This window comes from Dermacentor andersoni, chromosome 1 (genome assembly GCF_023375885.2).
Source record: "Dermacentor andersoni chromosome 1, qqDerAnde1_hic_scaffold, whole genome shotgun sequence".
NCBI classification, from domain to species: domain Eukaryota; kingdom Metazoa; phylum Arthropoda; class Arachnida; order Ixodida; family Ixodidae; genus Dermacentor; species Dermacentor andersoni.
In genome coordinates, this window is record NC_092814.1 from 350,026,088 (window position 1) to 350,043,223 (window position 17,136).

The following is a 17,136-nucleotide window of genomic DNA, read 5'->3' on the forward strand; positions in this document are numbered from 1 at the left end:
ATTACCCGTTTTCTCCACCAAAGATAATGGGGTCGAGTGCCTTAATTACCTCGACATTAAGTAACCTTACCCTAATTAACACCAACGGTCGCGGGTTCAACTTCCACCAAAAGTTGAGGGTTCGAGTGCCGCAATTAACTCTATCTTGGTTAGCAGTACCTTAAATACTTCGCCCTAATTAATACCAACTTTTGTGGGTTTGACTCGCACCAGAGGATCCAGGGTTCGGTGCCTTAATTACTTCTACCTTAATTAAATGTACCTCAATCCACTTCACCCTTATTAACACCAAACGGCGTAGGCTCGAATGACTTAATAAACTATATTTTAATTACCTTTGCCCTAATTAACGCCAAAGTAATGTATTCGACTCGCGACCTTCACCATGTCAATTGGAATCCAAGTTGGAGATCCCGGTTCACCCATATCTCCATGTTGGGTCATGAGTTTGAGTGCCTTAACTTTCCCTTAATTAACAACAAAGGTCGTGTGTTCAACTTCCACCAAAGGTCGAGGTTGTGACTCCCACCGGAGATCGTGTGTTAGAGTGCCCTAATGTAGTCTATTTTATTGAACTGTGCCTTAATTTGCTTCGCCCTATTTAACACCAAAGGTCGAGGGTTCTAGCCCCAATTTTGGGGACATTGAATTTTGGTGCCATAATGCCGAATATCTTATTTTTTACACATGAGCCATTTAAGGATTTTGTAGTAATAAGGAAGGTACCTCATGACTGCTGCAATCTATATTTTGACATTTACACGTTTGCATGTTAACAAAACATTTCAAACAAGGGCACGAGCTACTTGCCGACAGTGGTGGTAACTGTGGCATTAGTGTGCCTCAGCAGATGTACCACTGTGGACCAATGAAATGCGAACAGCGGAGCGTGTGGCCGAAGCATAACTAAAGGTACAGTGCATGTCGTAGGCCAGTCATCGTGCATGTGAGTGGGCGCGTAGTTTTCGCGCAGGGTGCAGCACTGCTCGCCCTACTACGATAAACGTCAGCCGTATTTTGTGCGAAAGTTGTTTTCTCATCTCTCCGCGGCAGTGCCATTCCTACCTGGCAGTATACTGTTATGGTGGATAGCACCATCACTGCATCTGTGGCATGATATAGCTGGCATGCACCCAGTTACCTAACGTCTGTTGATTTGCTTTTGTTACCACGATCAAAGCTGCCACTCTCTAATCATAATTTCAATAGCGCCAAAAATGTATTGCACTGGAGGAGCAACAACAGTGCTAGCCACCTTAACAGTAATCGCAGGTAGGAATGGCACCGCCATGGCTGGGTGAGAATACGAACTTCAAACGAAATACAGGTGGCATAATAACATTAGGACAAGCAGTCCCGCATTCTGTGTGAAAACCACATGCGCGTGCACGTGTACAATGACGACTGGCCGACGCCACACACTGTGTGTTCAGTTATGCTTTGGCCACACGCTCTATTGTTCGCATTTCATTTGTATTCGATAATACATCTGCTGTGGTACTTGCAGGTATGCAGCTCATTATTGCGTGAAAAGGAAAAAAGCCATTAAATTTTCTATAAACCTCCTGTATCCCTAAAAGAAACATCTATTAGAGGTAACTTATGTCCAGCTGCGACACCCTTTCAATGTTGCAGCAACGTGATCGGTATGGGACTTAGATTATCCATAGTACGTATTTGTGATGTTCTTTGGAGAAAGGTGCCACTTGTTGCGGACTTGTGGACAAGTGGACTTGCCACTTGTCGAAACGTTGGCTCCTGCTTTCACCTTGTTCTCGTTTTGCTCATCGTCTTGAATTTCCATCTCCTGCATTCCCCGTGTTTTCCCGCTCCTGTTGGTATGCAGCACTGTGGTAGATAATGTGAAGTGTATTGGTGACATCATATCAAATCAGTTACATGTGCCGTACGGAGGTAAACATATCATGCAAATAAAATTGCAAATTTTGCTACTATTGGTCTTGGTCAGATAGTTTATTTTTTTAAGTGCCTTTTCAATAAATTTTATGGTCCAACTATGTCTTCAGTACCAGAGAAACACTACAGATGGCACGCGTGCGATGTTAGTGAAAACAACAGTTTGGTTTTTTTTTTTTTCAAGTATTTTAATGTAATGTTGAGTTTATCGTCACACCGAAGTAACATACGTTTGTTTATACAAACGACACACGCATGTGGTACTTTCGAAATCTAGGTGAAACCATTGATTTAAATTCATGCAACGCTCTCAAGGCTCAACAGTGCATTGCGTACCGTCGTAGAATGAGGGCTCGCAATACAAATGGTTGAATTCAGGTTTCATTGTGACGCGGTGTTGTGGCGAATATTCTCACTTACTTACGCTTCATATCTACTCTTGTGTCATCCGTATATGCGATGTTATGTGAGCTGGCACAGTAGACTACTTTGCGCGACCAGCCTCGAGCGCCAAACCTTTATTTTTTTTTCCCCGCGGAGAAGTGGGCCCCGCAGAGTGTACATGGCACTGCTGAGCATCCACAAGCCATATTCTGGAAGGGAAAGAATTGGGCGACGATTTTAAACAGCTTTTGGGAGATATTTACGTAGAAAATACCGTTTGGCGTTGAATGAGAAAAGATGAGGAGCGAGGAGACAGTTGATATCAACAAGGGACCGAGGCAGGGGTGCCCTTTATCCCCACTTCTATTTATGATGTACATGATGAGGATGGAAAGGGCGCTAGAGGAAAGTAATATCGGGTTTGATCTTTCGCACAAAGAGGCGGGTACAGCAGGAGAGCCGCAGCTTCCAGGTTTGTTTTATTGGGACGACATTGTGTTACTAGCTAACAAGCAAAGTGATATGCAACGTCTGGCTAATATCTGTGGACAGGAAGGCGAGAATTTAGGTCTGCAATTTAGCGTTAAGAAATCTGGCTTTATGGTATTCAATGAAAACAGTGAACAGACAGTGTCTGTTCAGGGCCAGGAAATACCTCGAGTAAAAGAATATAAACAGCTTGGTGTATGGATAAATGAAGGCAATGGATATATGTAAAAACGGAAAAAACAGCAAAGGGAAAAAGAAATGTGGCCATAATGAAACACAGAGCGGTGCGGGGATACAATAGGTACGAGGTACTCCGGTGTGTGTGGAAAGGTGTAATGGTTCCAGGACTTACATTTGGAAATGCGGTTGTTTGCTTGAAATCAGGGGTACAATCAGGACTCGATGGCAACCAAAGATCAGTGGGACACCTCGCATTGGGCGTTTACGGGAAGACTACAAATGAAGCTGTACAGGGTGATATGGGCTAGACAACTTTTGAAGTGGGAGAAGCTCACAGTAAGATTGATTATGAATAGCGACTGAGGAATATGCAAGAAAGTAACGGGGCTGGGAGAATTTTCAGGTATTTGTACAGGAAAAACATTCATTCACAGTGGAAGAAAAGAACTAGGAAGCTTACCTGCAAGTATGCGAGCTGAAGGGTGAGGAACATGGTAACAAAGAACGTCAAGTTGGAAGTCAGAGAGGTTGAGATAATCTCATGGGTGGCAGCAATAGAAAATAAACTTGCTATGAGTAACTTCTTAAGAAGGAAAACGAAAACAGGAAAGAAACAATTTACGGTAACTGAAAGAGAAGCTCATTACTTTTCGAACTAACATTAGGATGCCTTAGAACAAACACTTATCAAGCGAGATATAAGAAGGAAGAAGAACAATGTTCTTGCTGTGGTAAAGCTAGGGAAACGATGGAAAATGTTTTATTACAATGTGAACATATCTACCCGGCTGCCATTTTAGGCTCCCTGTCTCTTCCTTGAAGCCCTTGAGTTCAGGGCTAACAGGGGGAAATCAAACACGTCTGTGATAGGGATTAGTAATAGGTGATTGCAAGATTGGTGGAAGTAGGGAAACGAGAAACAACAGAGGCGCACAAAAACAAAGTTCACAATAGGCGTTCAGCAAGTTTGGTTATGGCAGTTCATCGTGTTTTTTCCTTTTCCATTTTTTTTTTACTTTTTCAACAAAAGTACGTCATCAGGCAATATAATAGCATGAGCTTGGTGGCGCAACCTACCGCCATGTTCGTAAGGGGACGCTCATACCATCCATCCATCCAGCCACGAAAGCAATAGGAACCTCATCTACAAAGGCAAAAATGATAATGATAAGACGGGCTCGTACAGGCCAGTTACAGTAACGTTGGTGATATTAGACAGTTTTAGTTTAGCGTTTGCGACCGAACTTAAACGCATTGCGTACGTAAAGAAATAGAGTCGTCCTTACTGCGCATGCTGGGAACGTTATTGAGTTTCTGCGGTTTACGTGCGCTGTGATAACGTGCGTTATTTGGCGAGCTTAAAGGTCGTAATGTTTACGGACGCTAAGAAATAGCGTCGTCGAACATAGCGGCACCCATGGCTCCCGCTTCAGCGTGAATTCTCGTGATGGTTACGCTCTCACTCGCGTTGATTGCCAGTAACTATTGTAATGAGCTTTCGCTTTCTCTAAAGTCATCTGAAAGGTTTGTTATGAGCGCATGGCTCGTCAATTTTCTGAGATCGTTCGGCGATCCTGGTGGCCGTAGGCCTAACGAGACGCGTCCACATAGCAACAGCAGAATGGTCGCCAATGGACCGTCTTGGCTTGGATACGTTTGGCACGAGGCACCAGAGGGCGCCCGGTTTTATAACGTCTTCTTTACGTTTGCCTTTCCGTACGATAACCTAAAAGACTTGAAAGAACCCGCACCGTTACGACCCGCAAAGGTGCTTACGCTTCACGTATGTAAGGCGACAAACGCTATCCTAAAGCTGCCTATTGCACGTACTAGTGACGGTGAAGAAGGTAGGAAAAGTGTGGTTGACGAAACTAGCGTTTTATTTGGCGAACCTATGCCCTCAAAAGCAGGCTACACTCAAAGGAGAACGATAGCAGCGAGCACAGTCGGCGATCGCCGAAAATCTGACCTGCCTGTGAAGCGCGTCGGCGTTTATACATGGGTCATAGAAGGTTCCGGAATAACACCGGTGCCTGCGTGTCTTTCAGATAGTTCTACACAATTCGATTTGCACATGCAATCAGATTATGCAAGCTTCGGTGACAACTGACAGCAGATAAAACCATCAATAACGTTACAGACGCTTCCGATACGTGCGGGCGCGTCCGGCGCTGAGTGATAACGTTTGTTAGACGGTGAAAAGTGGTCACCAGAAAAAGATAAACAAGTGCAAATGCCAATGCACCCCTCAAATAGCATCGTCCCGATGCAACAAAAATAACCGGAGAACGAAAAAGGACACTTATTAAACAAAACTAACAAAACAACAAAGAATTAAGGTCCAACGTAACACAGTGCAAAAAAAGAGAGGCCGGAGTTCAGCTATGCAAAGTCCACAAGTTCGTGAGCGCTGGTAGAAAGGCTTAAGTCGCACAACATGGACTATTTTAGGTCGTCAGCGGCGCCGCTATGACATCGAAATTCCGGCTGGCACGACCTCGTAGTCGAGTGCGCCAATGCGTCAGACCTTGTAGTCCGAAACAGCGTCGCAATGGTTTCTCGCTGAGTCCTCGTCGGAGTCATCATCATCATCATCATCAGCCTAGTTACGCCCACTGCTGGGCAAAGGCCTCTCCCATACTTCTCCAACTACCCCGGTCATGTACTAATTGTGTCCATGTTGTCCCTGCAAACGTCTTAATGTCATCCGCCCACCTAACTTTCTGCCGCCCCCTACTACGCTTCCCTTCCCTTGGAATCCAGTCCGTAACCCTTAATGAGCACCGGTTATCTTCCCTCCTCATTACATGTCCGGCCTATGCCCATTTCTTTTTCTTGATTTCAACTAAGATGTCATTTACCCGCGTTTGTTCCCTCACCCAATCTGCTCTTTTCTTATCCCTTAACGTTACACCTATCATTCTTCTTTCCATAGCTCGTTGCGTCGTCCTCAATTTCAGCAGAACCCTTTTCGTAAGCCTCCAGGCTTCTGCCCCGTAGGTGAGTACTGGTAAGACACAGCTGTTATACACTTTCCTCTTGAGGGATAGTGGCAACCTGCTGTTCATGATTTGAGAATGCCTGCCAAACGCAGCCCAGCCCATTCTTATTCTTCTGGTTATTTCAGTCTCATGATCCGTTTTTGCGGTCACTACCTGCCCTAAGTAGATGTATTCCCTTACCACTTCCAGTGCCTCGCTACCTATCGTAAACTGCTGTTCTCTTCCGAGACTGTTAAACATTACTTTAGTTTTCTGCAGATTAATTTTTAGACCCACCCTTCTGCTTTGCCTCTCCAGGTCAGTGAGCATGCATTGCAATTGGTCTCCTGAGTTACTAAGCAAGGCAATATCATCAGCGAATCGCAAGTTGCTAAGGTATTCTCCATCAACTTTTATCCCCAATTCTTCCCACTCCAGGTCTCTGAATACCTCCTGTAAACATGCTCTGAATAGCATTGGAGATATCGTATCTCCCTGTCTGACGCCTTTCTTTATTGGGATTTTGTTGCTTTCTTTGTGGAGGATTACGGTGGCTGTGGAACCGCTATAGATATCTTCCAGTATCTTTACATATGGCTCGTCTACACCCTGATTCCGTAGTGCCTTATGAGTGCTGAGGTTTCGACTGAATCAAATGCTTTTTCGTAATCAATGAAGGCTATATATAAGGGTTGGTTATATTCCGCACATTTCTCTATCATCTGATTGATAGTGTGAATAGTATCCGGGTCCAAACCCAAACACGGTCGCCGCTGGTACTAGACGTCGCATCATCGAGGATTGTAGTGTCGTCTGTCGGTCCTCTGCTGGTTCTTGATCCGCAGGCGGGCGAGCAGTCGGGCTGCTTCGGTGCGCTGGGGCGCTATAACGTAAAACTATTCCAAACTTTTCTATTCCAATTCTGCTATCAGCCCTCCGCGATTGGTCAAAAACTTTTTTCGACCACCCCCACTTCCCCTGTTTGTCACGCGACGTCACGAAAACCGCGATACCTCCCAATCTCATATGACGTGTACAGACTGATTATGCATGATTTGACAGAAAAAAGAAAAAGAGCTATTCCTGCTTCGACGCCTTTTCGCCATTAGCCCCCGGCTATTGGTCAAAAGTTTTCTGGCAGCACCCACTTCACCTGCCTGTCACGCGACGTCACAAAACCGCGAAAGCTCACCGCGTCAAAGTGACGTGTACGCATTAAAGATGCATTAATATGCCGAACAAAACTGAATTTTCTTCTGCATAGCCGCAGGCTGCCCCGTTCCGAAAGGAATAAAAGATGGCTACCGTCAATCGCTCAGGCGCTAGCTACTCGCACCTGCCGGAGAGCATGGGTGTATTTGCGCATAATAAAACTTCTTGCGTGGCCGTGTAACGTTTTAGAGCACTTTCGACACGTTTACCACGTCATTCTGCCAACTCTTCTTTGCTGAGGGTCCGTTTTAGCGTCATTCTTAAGCTTCCGTCGCATGCCACCGCGATTTTCGACCAGCCACCGCAAGCTAAGTAACGGAAAGCCGACCAATCGCAGGCGCCGGCACCACCCTCTTCATCCGGTTATCGATTTTTAGTGCACTGGCTTTGCCCCATCGAATCCCTCTCCACTTGAGCGTTCTCCTCGCCTCTTGTCAGCCAATTAGATACGACAAGTCGCTCAGTGTAGGCAATGTTATTCGTTTTCCAAGCAAACAAAAGTGACCTCCTATGAACGAGGAGAGCGTTTTATTGGTGTGTTCAGACAACCCTGCGGGTAACCGCCCGGTGCCTACGTCGGTGGTTACGCAAATGTGACGTCAGGAGTTTGGAATAGAAACATATTGGAATAGTTTTACGTTATAGGGCCCCTGGAGTCAGGTGGCGACGTCAACATTTTCTTCGTCGGTGACGTGCGGCAGCATGGCGCCGAGATTCGTCGTCGGGTTCCTGCCGTAAACCAGCTAGAACGGCGCGACCTTTGTCGTTTCTTGCACTGCCGTGTTGTAAGCAAAGGTGACATACGGAAGCACCGCATCCCACCTCTTGTGTTCGACGTCGACGTACATCGCTAACATGTCGGCGAGCGTCTTGTTCAGTCGTTCCGTTAGGCCATTAGTTTCCCAGATAGCCAGATACATCCATTAGACGTGCATAATATGACGCACCTTGGACATTCAGTACGTCCATTAGATATCCATATTTATCAGGAAAACATTGTACGGATGTACTATGGCTCATCGCAAACGCATCCAGAAGATGTAAGTGATACGTTGTGGGGATGTCAGGGCTGGATATATGCAACATCCAATAGACGTCCACAACATCCACAGGACATCCATTGTACTACATATCGCTGTATCTGCAACATCTAATATATATCCACTGGATGTGCCCTGTACTATTTTTGGCTGTTTCTTTTATTCATCATCCATGCATGTACAGGGCCTCTTCAATTTGTTGTCCCAGACTGCGCCAGACAGCTCGAGACGCTACTACAGCCAGTGATTATTGGCGTACGCAGCTTCTCAGACAGTCCTGGACTGTTTCGGACAACAAATCAAAGTGCCACTGTTACTAAGCGAAAAAAAACTTCGTTGTCGCCACCAGCATTTTTATTGTGAAGCTTCTTACTGGTATCAACCGTTTGACAAATACGCAATGATGTACACAATATTTGAAGTGAAATACAATGGCAGACTTCAGCTGTCTCATGAAAATAATGTGAACAGAAAAAATGCAACAAAATGCCACCTCTTGGTTTCTGAAAGGCACAATGAGCGCTTAACGCACGAACCAATACAAGAATACCACATATGCATAACAGCTAAGCATAAGCATACTAAAGGAAAATAAAATGAGACATTCAAAGCAACGCTTGCAAAGGAACACTTCTCACAGTGTAGTGTTAGTTACATTCTCTCCAGTAAAATAAAACACAAATGGCACATTATCACACTTAATTCTCATGAACAAAAACAAAATTCACATATCGAAACATCAAAGCACTATTTGACTAGCCTTGTATTCAGCAAAAGAAAAAATAGAAACAATGTAGTGAAACATAAAGGAGTGCAACAGCTGAACGCCCAAAAGAGCAATATGTTCTATAGGAAAAACAATCTGAAAACCAACAATACGTTAGCACAATGATAAATTCCGTAAGAGAAGCAGGCAACACCCGGCAGGAAAATGGTGCCAAATTAGCAAAATATATGACGAGGAAGCCATTTTCCTCAAATAAGTAAGCATGCAGTACAAGTACAAAAATGGTATGCCCTATAAATTATTTGAGTATAGTAACTATACCAAATTTCCATGCAAGTGAGACTACAGCCAATTCGTGTGTAGATTCATGGATCATAAGGAATGTCAATGTAGTTGCAGTTAGTGGTTACCTGGTACCACAGCACACTTGGCATGCACTAGTCAACCAAATGCAGTGGTACCAGGCCACACCATGCTGCTGAGAGTGCTGAGCCACTTTGTAGCAATATGAAATCAGCCTTTTCCTTTTAAACAGACTCACTGCTTTCCGTACATTCAGCCTGATATCATGTAACAGGATTCTATATTTGTCACGTTTTTGAAAACAAACAGCACTACTTAAAATGCAATCAGGTGCCACAAAAAGCCAAAGCATTGATTCAGCCGATGTTGGAGACGAGCTGCTACATCCACATTTCTGTAGCGTTATCTGGTTGGTGTTCATACACTGGGCTCAACTTAGCAGCAGTGGTTAATTGCATTGGCCCTCGCAGCACTACTACCAAGGAAGCATGCTGCTGTGAGTGCTCATCTTAAGGTTGCCACTTCAAAGGGAATATTATTTTTGTGCGCTGAATATAATGAGGTTTAGCCTTGTAGTCATTACCGTGACTACAAGTTAGACTACTACCAGTTTCAAAAGAGGAAGAAAATTTCTCAGCACTCCTAAGGCACACGGTACGATGCTATGTGGGGCTGGAGGGCGAACCGTACTTGGAAGATCACTCTCTTGGTGGCTGGCTTGACTATCCTAAACCTGAAAAAGACTACAGAATCTTTACAACTGCGCAAACACATCGCCTATCACTTGCCCCGCATTTCGATATTCACCCTTACTTGAAGCCCATGCTTGACTGTCATTATAACGACAGGTGGGAACGTGCCCAACACACTCACTGTCTCTCCTTGGGCGCGTTCGCGTCGGACTTTATCTCGACCAAATGAAGCGTGGGCTTCAAGTTAAGGCACATTTCTGAATGTGTGGGCAAGACATACAAGTTAGCTTAAGACGCCTGAAGTAACCCGTTTTCAGCTTCTCTAAATTCAGTGATTAGGTTAAAATCCCAGAGTATAAATCCATACCTATAGCATCCTTATCGTGGAAGCAGATCTAAGGTATCTGCTTAAATAGACAGGCTCGCTTCCGAACGCCCGTCTGTAATTTTAAGTCTTTTTAGCAGGTGTAGAGCTCATTTTTACTCCTTGTGCCTCTCTCTCACCGAACGCCCGTCTGGGGGTCACCGTCCTGCGAGAGAAGAACAGCAAGCGGCTCCCGAAGCGCACCGGACCGAAGCAGCGCGGCGAGTTGCCGCCGTCAGCCACCCTTCGGGATTCTCTGATGGCATCCATCGCAAGCAATCAGTAATCAGGTCAGCATGTTCCTTCTATAGACCACAGAGACATGAGCAAGCAAGGAAAAGGCTACGTGAATATGAGATCGACACAAGGGAATCTACAGGAGACAATGAAGAGATGGACCAGACAGCTTTCACTGTTGTCTCTTACAAAAAGAAAAGAGCCGCAGGTGTTCCTGTTATCTTCAAGCCGACTCAGCCTGACAGCAGCTTATGGAAAGTAAGCCCAAATCTTCTGGCTTCTGCAGTCGTGACAATAGCCCAAGAAAAGATCCTCAGACACCATCTCAAAAAGGATGGCAGCCTCATGGTGACAGTGTCTACACTTCCTGCAGCCAATCGCCTCCTCACAGTGACAGATCTATCGGGTATTCCTGTAGAAGCTCGAGTTCCATACTCCTACTCACCACATACGGGACGATACAGGACGTTCCTGTTGAGTACTCGGATGACGACCTGAAGGAGTGTTTGAGCGAACAAGGAGTAATATCTGCTAAAAGGCAAGTTTTGTACGCCCCATACGAAGATGGCATAGTAACGGAAACGCGAAGACGCTCGGACATCCTGGAATTCTCTAAAGACGCCCCTTTACCAAACCGAGTGTCGCTTGGATTCTGCAGTTATCCCGTGACGAAATACATGGAGTCTGCTACTCAATGTTTCAGATCTCAAAGACATGGACATATAGCGAAATATTGTAAAGGCCCCATCCGCTGCAACATATGCGCTGGTGCACATACGCATAAAGAGTGTACGTCACTTTCGCAGCCTCGGTGTGCAAACTGTGGAGCTGAGCATGCTGCGTCATACGGAGGGTGTCCTAAAAAGAAATCAGCCACTCTTGCACGGACAATGCAGAAAATCCAAGGAAAAGTGCGGAAACGAGAACCACCACCGAATCCGGATGTGACGTATACATCTACAAACCAAAAGCGACACGAGACGGTGCAGCGCAGCGAAACGGCTTTGAAAAAGTCCTTCGCCTCAGTCGTGAGAGAAAACCAGCAAAGGCCTTCAACTGCAAAGAGTCCATCAAAGCCCTCAGGCGATATAACCTCAAGCCCACAACAGCAACGAGTGTCCTCAAGGTCGCTTCAGAAGAACAGGAAGAACCAAGAAAAGCTGTTAGATGGTAGCACTGCAAATTAAATATCAAGTATGCTTATTCCCATAATGTTCGCCGCAGTAAAGGCTATTCTCCGTGCCAGCGCATCATTTAAAAGCATCCCTGAGGTAGAGGCCGTCCTGGCTTTGGAACCGCTGGTGTCATCTTGTTTCACGGCACAACGCCGTGATTCTTCGCAGTAGCAACGATGGCTTCGCCAACAATCGTCTCACAAGCGGTGTCCACCAACATACACTTCCGCACATGTACTATATTCCAGTGGAAGGCTCGCGGCTTGCGCTCGAAGTTAGCAGACTTTAAAGGGACCCCGAAACGATTTTGACGATTTTCTACAAACGTACTGAGTCGTTAGAGTTGGTCCTTCTGATCATTAATTGACACATCTAAGTGCTCCGCGTAAAGCGTGTAATTTATTATAAGGTCTTAAAAATGCACATTGCTGCCGATCGCCGCACGCTGCTCGGCGGAATTTTAAGCCGCCCCTACCCATATGACGAAAATCACCCATATGACGTCAGTGGGGCGAGCTATCCGATGGGCTGACCAGGGCTCGTGATCAATAATTTTTCCAACTTGATTGTAAACAAATGATCTTCGTAATAGTTGGAATGTTAGTTGATTTGTTTTTATAAACAGAAAGTAACATAAAGAGAATGCACAAGAACAATCTTTTAATACAATTAAGCACTTCCGGCACACAGCAAGTGTCGTCTGCTTGTGTTACAACGTACTCCATTTTGACGAGAGCTCCGCGGTCAGAGTCGGTCTCAGTCTTTTCGCGAGCACTATGATTCGACTTTGTTGCTTTGTGGACTGCAAACGTAGCGACTGGCAATATGTCAAGCTGCGACATCGTGTCCCTCTGCAAGGCAGCATACGAACGAACTGGCTGCTGCGCATCGGACTGCCGCTATCCGATCGGCGCCAGGGTTTGCGCGTTTGTGGCCGTCACTTTACACCGGAAGATTACTGACGCAATAGCGTTTCGCGAGTCCGGTATTAGGGCAAATGCAAGCGCAAGGGGACAGGGTCTGGCCGCTTGACTGCGCCGTAACGGGATGAGCCATGGCATGAGCAGAATCGCAAATGTGAATGGTCTGCACGGTGCAGCCACCTGGTGGCACAGAGCTCAACCATACACAGTAGCAGTAGCGAAGTGTATTCTTCTTTGCTGCTGGTGTGTATTTTTCGCAGGAGTGTAATCATCAACACTTTGTTTTTATAAATGTTTAAAATGTTTTACACTTGGTTAGAGCAATATTAGCGCTTTGTTTGGCTGGTTAAGCGCTGCGCCAACAAGTGGCTGGACCGTGCAGACCGGTCAGGCCGCACGTACGTCTAGCTAAAGTTCCTTCATCAGCTTGAGTTTATGCCTCCAGTCATTTGCCGAAATGACCAGCTTGCCTGTGGTTACCGGAATACCAGACACGTTCGGCGCTACGACAGAATGCTCGCAACGCACGCTGCTTCGATAGCTCTCGCTTGGGATCGACGGCCAAGCGGCTAGCGGAGAGGTTTCACGCGGGAGGGGGCGGGCTCCAAAACAACAGGAAGTGGACGATGTGACGTCGCATCGTGACGCGAAACCAGTGAAGGCGGAGCTTAGCCCCGATCGCTCGGCGAACGAGTTGAGGAGGAAAAACATGACTAGGGAAGAGGGTAACTTCTAATCGCTTGTAGTTCCATTAATACGTAACGCTTCACTTAAATTGTGGTGTGAATGCTGTACTTAAGCTGTACCCTACGCGTCTACAAAATTTGTCCGAACCGTTTCAGGGGCCCTTTAAGCATCTTGCGCGAGTGTACCGATTCCCTATTATGGTCACTTCCAAGTCTCGCGTCGACGAGCAATTTAGGATAAAGGGTTATTATTTTCATCATTCAAGGCGACAAAATGGAATTAGCCGACTGCTCGTTGGGTTTCGCAACGACATGCGTGCCTCTGCGATTGACGTAGCACCACATGACAAGAATGAATATATTTGCGTAGCCACAGTGGCTGCATCAAAAGTGTTTACCCTGATCGGCGTCTACTTGGAACCAGGATCACCTTCGACATGCCAAGATTGGAAAACTTGTTGGGAAACACTCAATCTCCACATATTATTTGTGGCGATTTTAACGCACATAACGACATCTGGGGCAGTTCACATACATGTGCTCGGGGTGCTAAGCTGCCGAAGGTTCTTGCAAAATACAATATAGAGCCCTTGAACGATGGCAGCATAACATACCTGAAAAATCCGAAGACTGTCAGCTGCATTGACGTCACATTCGTATCAAGTCAAGTGGCCCCTATGTTCGGATGTACTGATTTCGAGACTCGAGGTAGTGATCACTACCCCATCCTAATATCTGCCCTTCATTTTCGGACGTCGCCCAGAAAAGTGAAACTGAAGTCGGTAGACTGGGAAGCTTACACAGCAGCCGTAGAAAAAGGGATCACAGCCTCGACTACGAATGCAGAATTAGTACCGACAATAGCTCATTGCCTCAAACAAAATACCCGCTCTGCCACTAAGCCTTGCAATGTACCAACTAACGACGAGGAATTTGAAAGGTTATGTGCCATTCGAAGGCGTGCCGAAAGGAAGGCTCCACGTACTAAGAATATCGAAGACCTCAGAACTTGTCGACGGGCACAAAGACATATACGACGTTACCTCTCCAAACAGAACCGAAAAATTGGAGGGACTTTTGTGGGACATTGGACATGCGACAACCGCTGAGCAATATCTGGCGAGTCGTCAGAGGCATTCGCAAAGAGCCGCAACAGCTTTATCCTTTTATCGCCCTCTCATTACATGAGCATGCCTTCCTGAAAGAGGTGGCAGAGCAGTACTGCAGGCTCCTTTCCAACAGGGCACAACATTTTCGGCAAATTGCAAGTCATCAGCCTAGTCCACCTCGAGCTACGTTTCCTGACTTAGAATTACCATTCCCCATCGAAGAGCTCACGGCAGCAATCAGCGACGTAAACAAGCGATCATCACCTGGCCATGACGGTGTGAGTAATGAAGCGCTCGCAAATCTATGCCACACAGCTCGCCTACGCCTTCTGGAGTACTACAACTCCTCATGGATAACTGGGGAGGTTCCTACGGAATGGAAGCTTGCGAAAGTTACTCCTGTATTGAAGCCAGGGAAGCAGCCAAAAATTACGACCCCTTCAGACCCATATCTCTGCTTAGTGCGTAGGGAAGCTACCCGGAAAAATGATCTACAAACGACTAAATTGGTTCCTGGAAACTACAAAAGTTTACCCGGAGGAAATGAATAGCTTCCGGCAAAATAGGTCCGCAATTGATAATGGTCTCATCAATTGAAGAGGAATTGGTCTCTGGAAACATACCTACTGCATTACTTTTGGACACTAAGACAGCATATGAATAGGTCTATCATAAAGCAATACTTGACGCTTTGGAAACCCTTGGTCTTGGAGGACGGCTTTACGTATGGATTGAAGACTATCTTCAAGGATGCCAACTTTCATGTGTACCCCGGATGGCCCCACGGCGCTTTATGCCGTCGAGAAGAGAGTGCCACAAGGAACTGTGTCAAGCCCGGTATTATTTAATTTAGTCCTCATCCATCTGAGAAGAAGCCTGCCCCGCGGCGTCAAAATCACACTGTATGCGGACGACATACAGTGTGATTTTACATACAGTGTAACTAGCGCGGCGCGTTCCCGCAGTACCACCCAACAACGTTTCCAGAGAGCGCTAGCAAATATATCGGCCTACCTAAATCCAAGGGGTCTGAAATTGTCCCCTGACAAAAGCGTTGCCATGGCTTTCACGCGGAGGAGTATGGAAAAATACCCACTAGTGTTGGGTAGTCGTACCCTTCCATACGTCAAGACGCCAAGGTTTCTTGGAGTGACGATCGATGGGAACCTCACATGGTCGCCTCAAGTGAAAAAACTGAGTGAGAAGATTTCCTCGGCGTCGCACGTATTACAATTTTTAGCCGGATCACAGTGGGGCAGCAACTGTCGATCAATGATGCTCCTCCATAAGGCCTACGTCGACGGAACACTACGATATTACCTCCCGATCCTGCACAATATGTCTCCCACAAGCAAGAGAAAACTTGAGACAGCACGAAACAACGGCCTTCGCGTATGTCTTGGCCTTCCGAAGGGGTCGTCCCGCTCAAGAACTGTAGCAGAAGCTGGATGCCTGCCTCTTGAAGTGCTATCTTCGCAGGAGACACTTCGGATTCACCTCCGCCACGTCATTCATACGAAGACTCACTTTTTAAAGGATATTTCTAGAAACCGTGCTACATCTAGCTTTGGGCAGGTCGTAGGAAGCATATCTATTTAGATTCCTGCTCAGGCGCTACAAATTATGCCACGAAACATTTCACCATGGACACTGTCCCACTGGAAATCGTGCCATATATACCTGGAATCAGTGCGAAGAAGAAAATGCCTCAAGTAGCGACTTATCAGATCGCCTTGGAATATATGCACAAAGAATACGCAGCCGCAACGCACATTTTCACAGATGGCTCTACAACTCCACATCGCTAATTGTGCGGTCTTTATGTTCCCTCTACAGGGCAACGATTCTCGTTTCATCTTGAGCGAGCGACATCATCTACTTCAGCGGAGCTATGGGGCATTATGGAGGCCCTTGTGTTTGTACTTCGACAGCAGCCGCCAAAGACATGGGTGATATTCACGGATTCAAAAGCAGCCCTACAAAGTATATGGAACAGGCACAAGCGTTGCAATAATGAACCTGCAGCTTTTCACATTGCTTATCTTTACCACAGGGCTACGATTGCTGGGCATTGCATAATGTTCCAGTGGATACCTGGCCATGCCGGCATTTCGGGAAATCAAAGAGCGGATGAAGCTGCCAGAAATGGACTCCAATACCGCAAGTTCAAAAGAACATTTTTTACAAAAGCCGACGCTTCAACCATGGCAAAAAAAATATGCCTATCAAGAAAAGGACCGCATCTGGAATCTGCCGCTTCACCAAGATAAATTCCTGCGTTACATTGACCCAGAAATGAGACCGAAAATTCCACGACCACTTCCTCAACACTTAGAGACATTGTACCATCGTCTTCGACTGAATGTGGCATACACGAACAATTATTTGTACCGCATAGGGCTTATCACTAACCCATACTGTGATAACTGTCACAACTTAGTACAATGGAGCACATATAACTAGAATGCCCCGCGTACCGCGACGAGAGACAATTTTTTGAGCAACAAATGGACATGATTTGCCATGAACCGTTAACGTTACCGAGCATGTTAGGCCCAATGCCCGGCCCTTCAAAACAACGACGGGTTTTGGATTTATTGTTCAAAATACCGGTCAGAAATTGGTCTAATAGGAAAGCTTTAAAGATTGCACACTTCATATACAAAAGCCTAAATTTACCCGCCATGTCACCTGTAAATATCAGTATCAGGTCCACT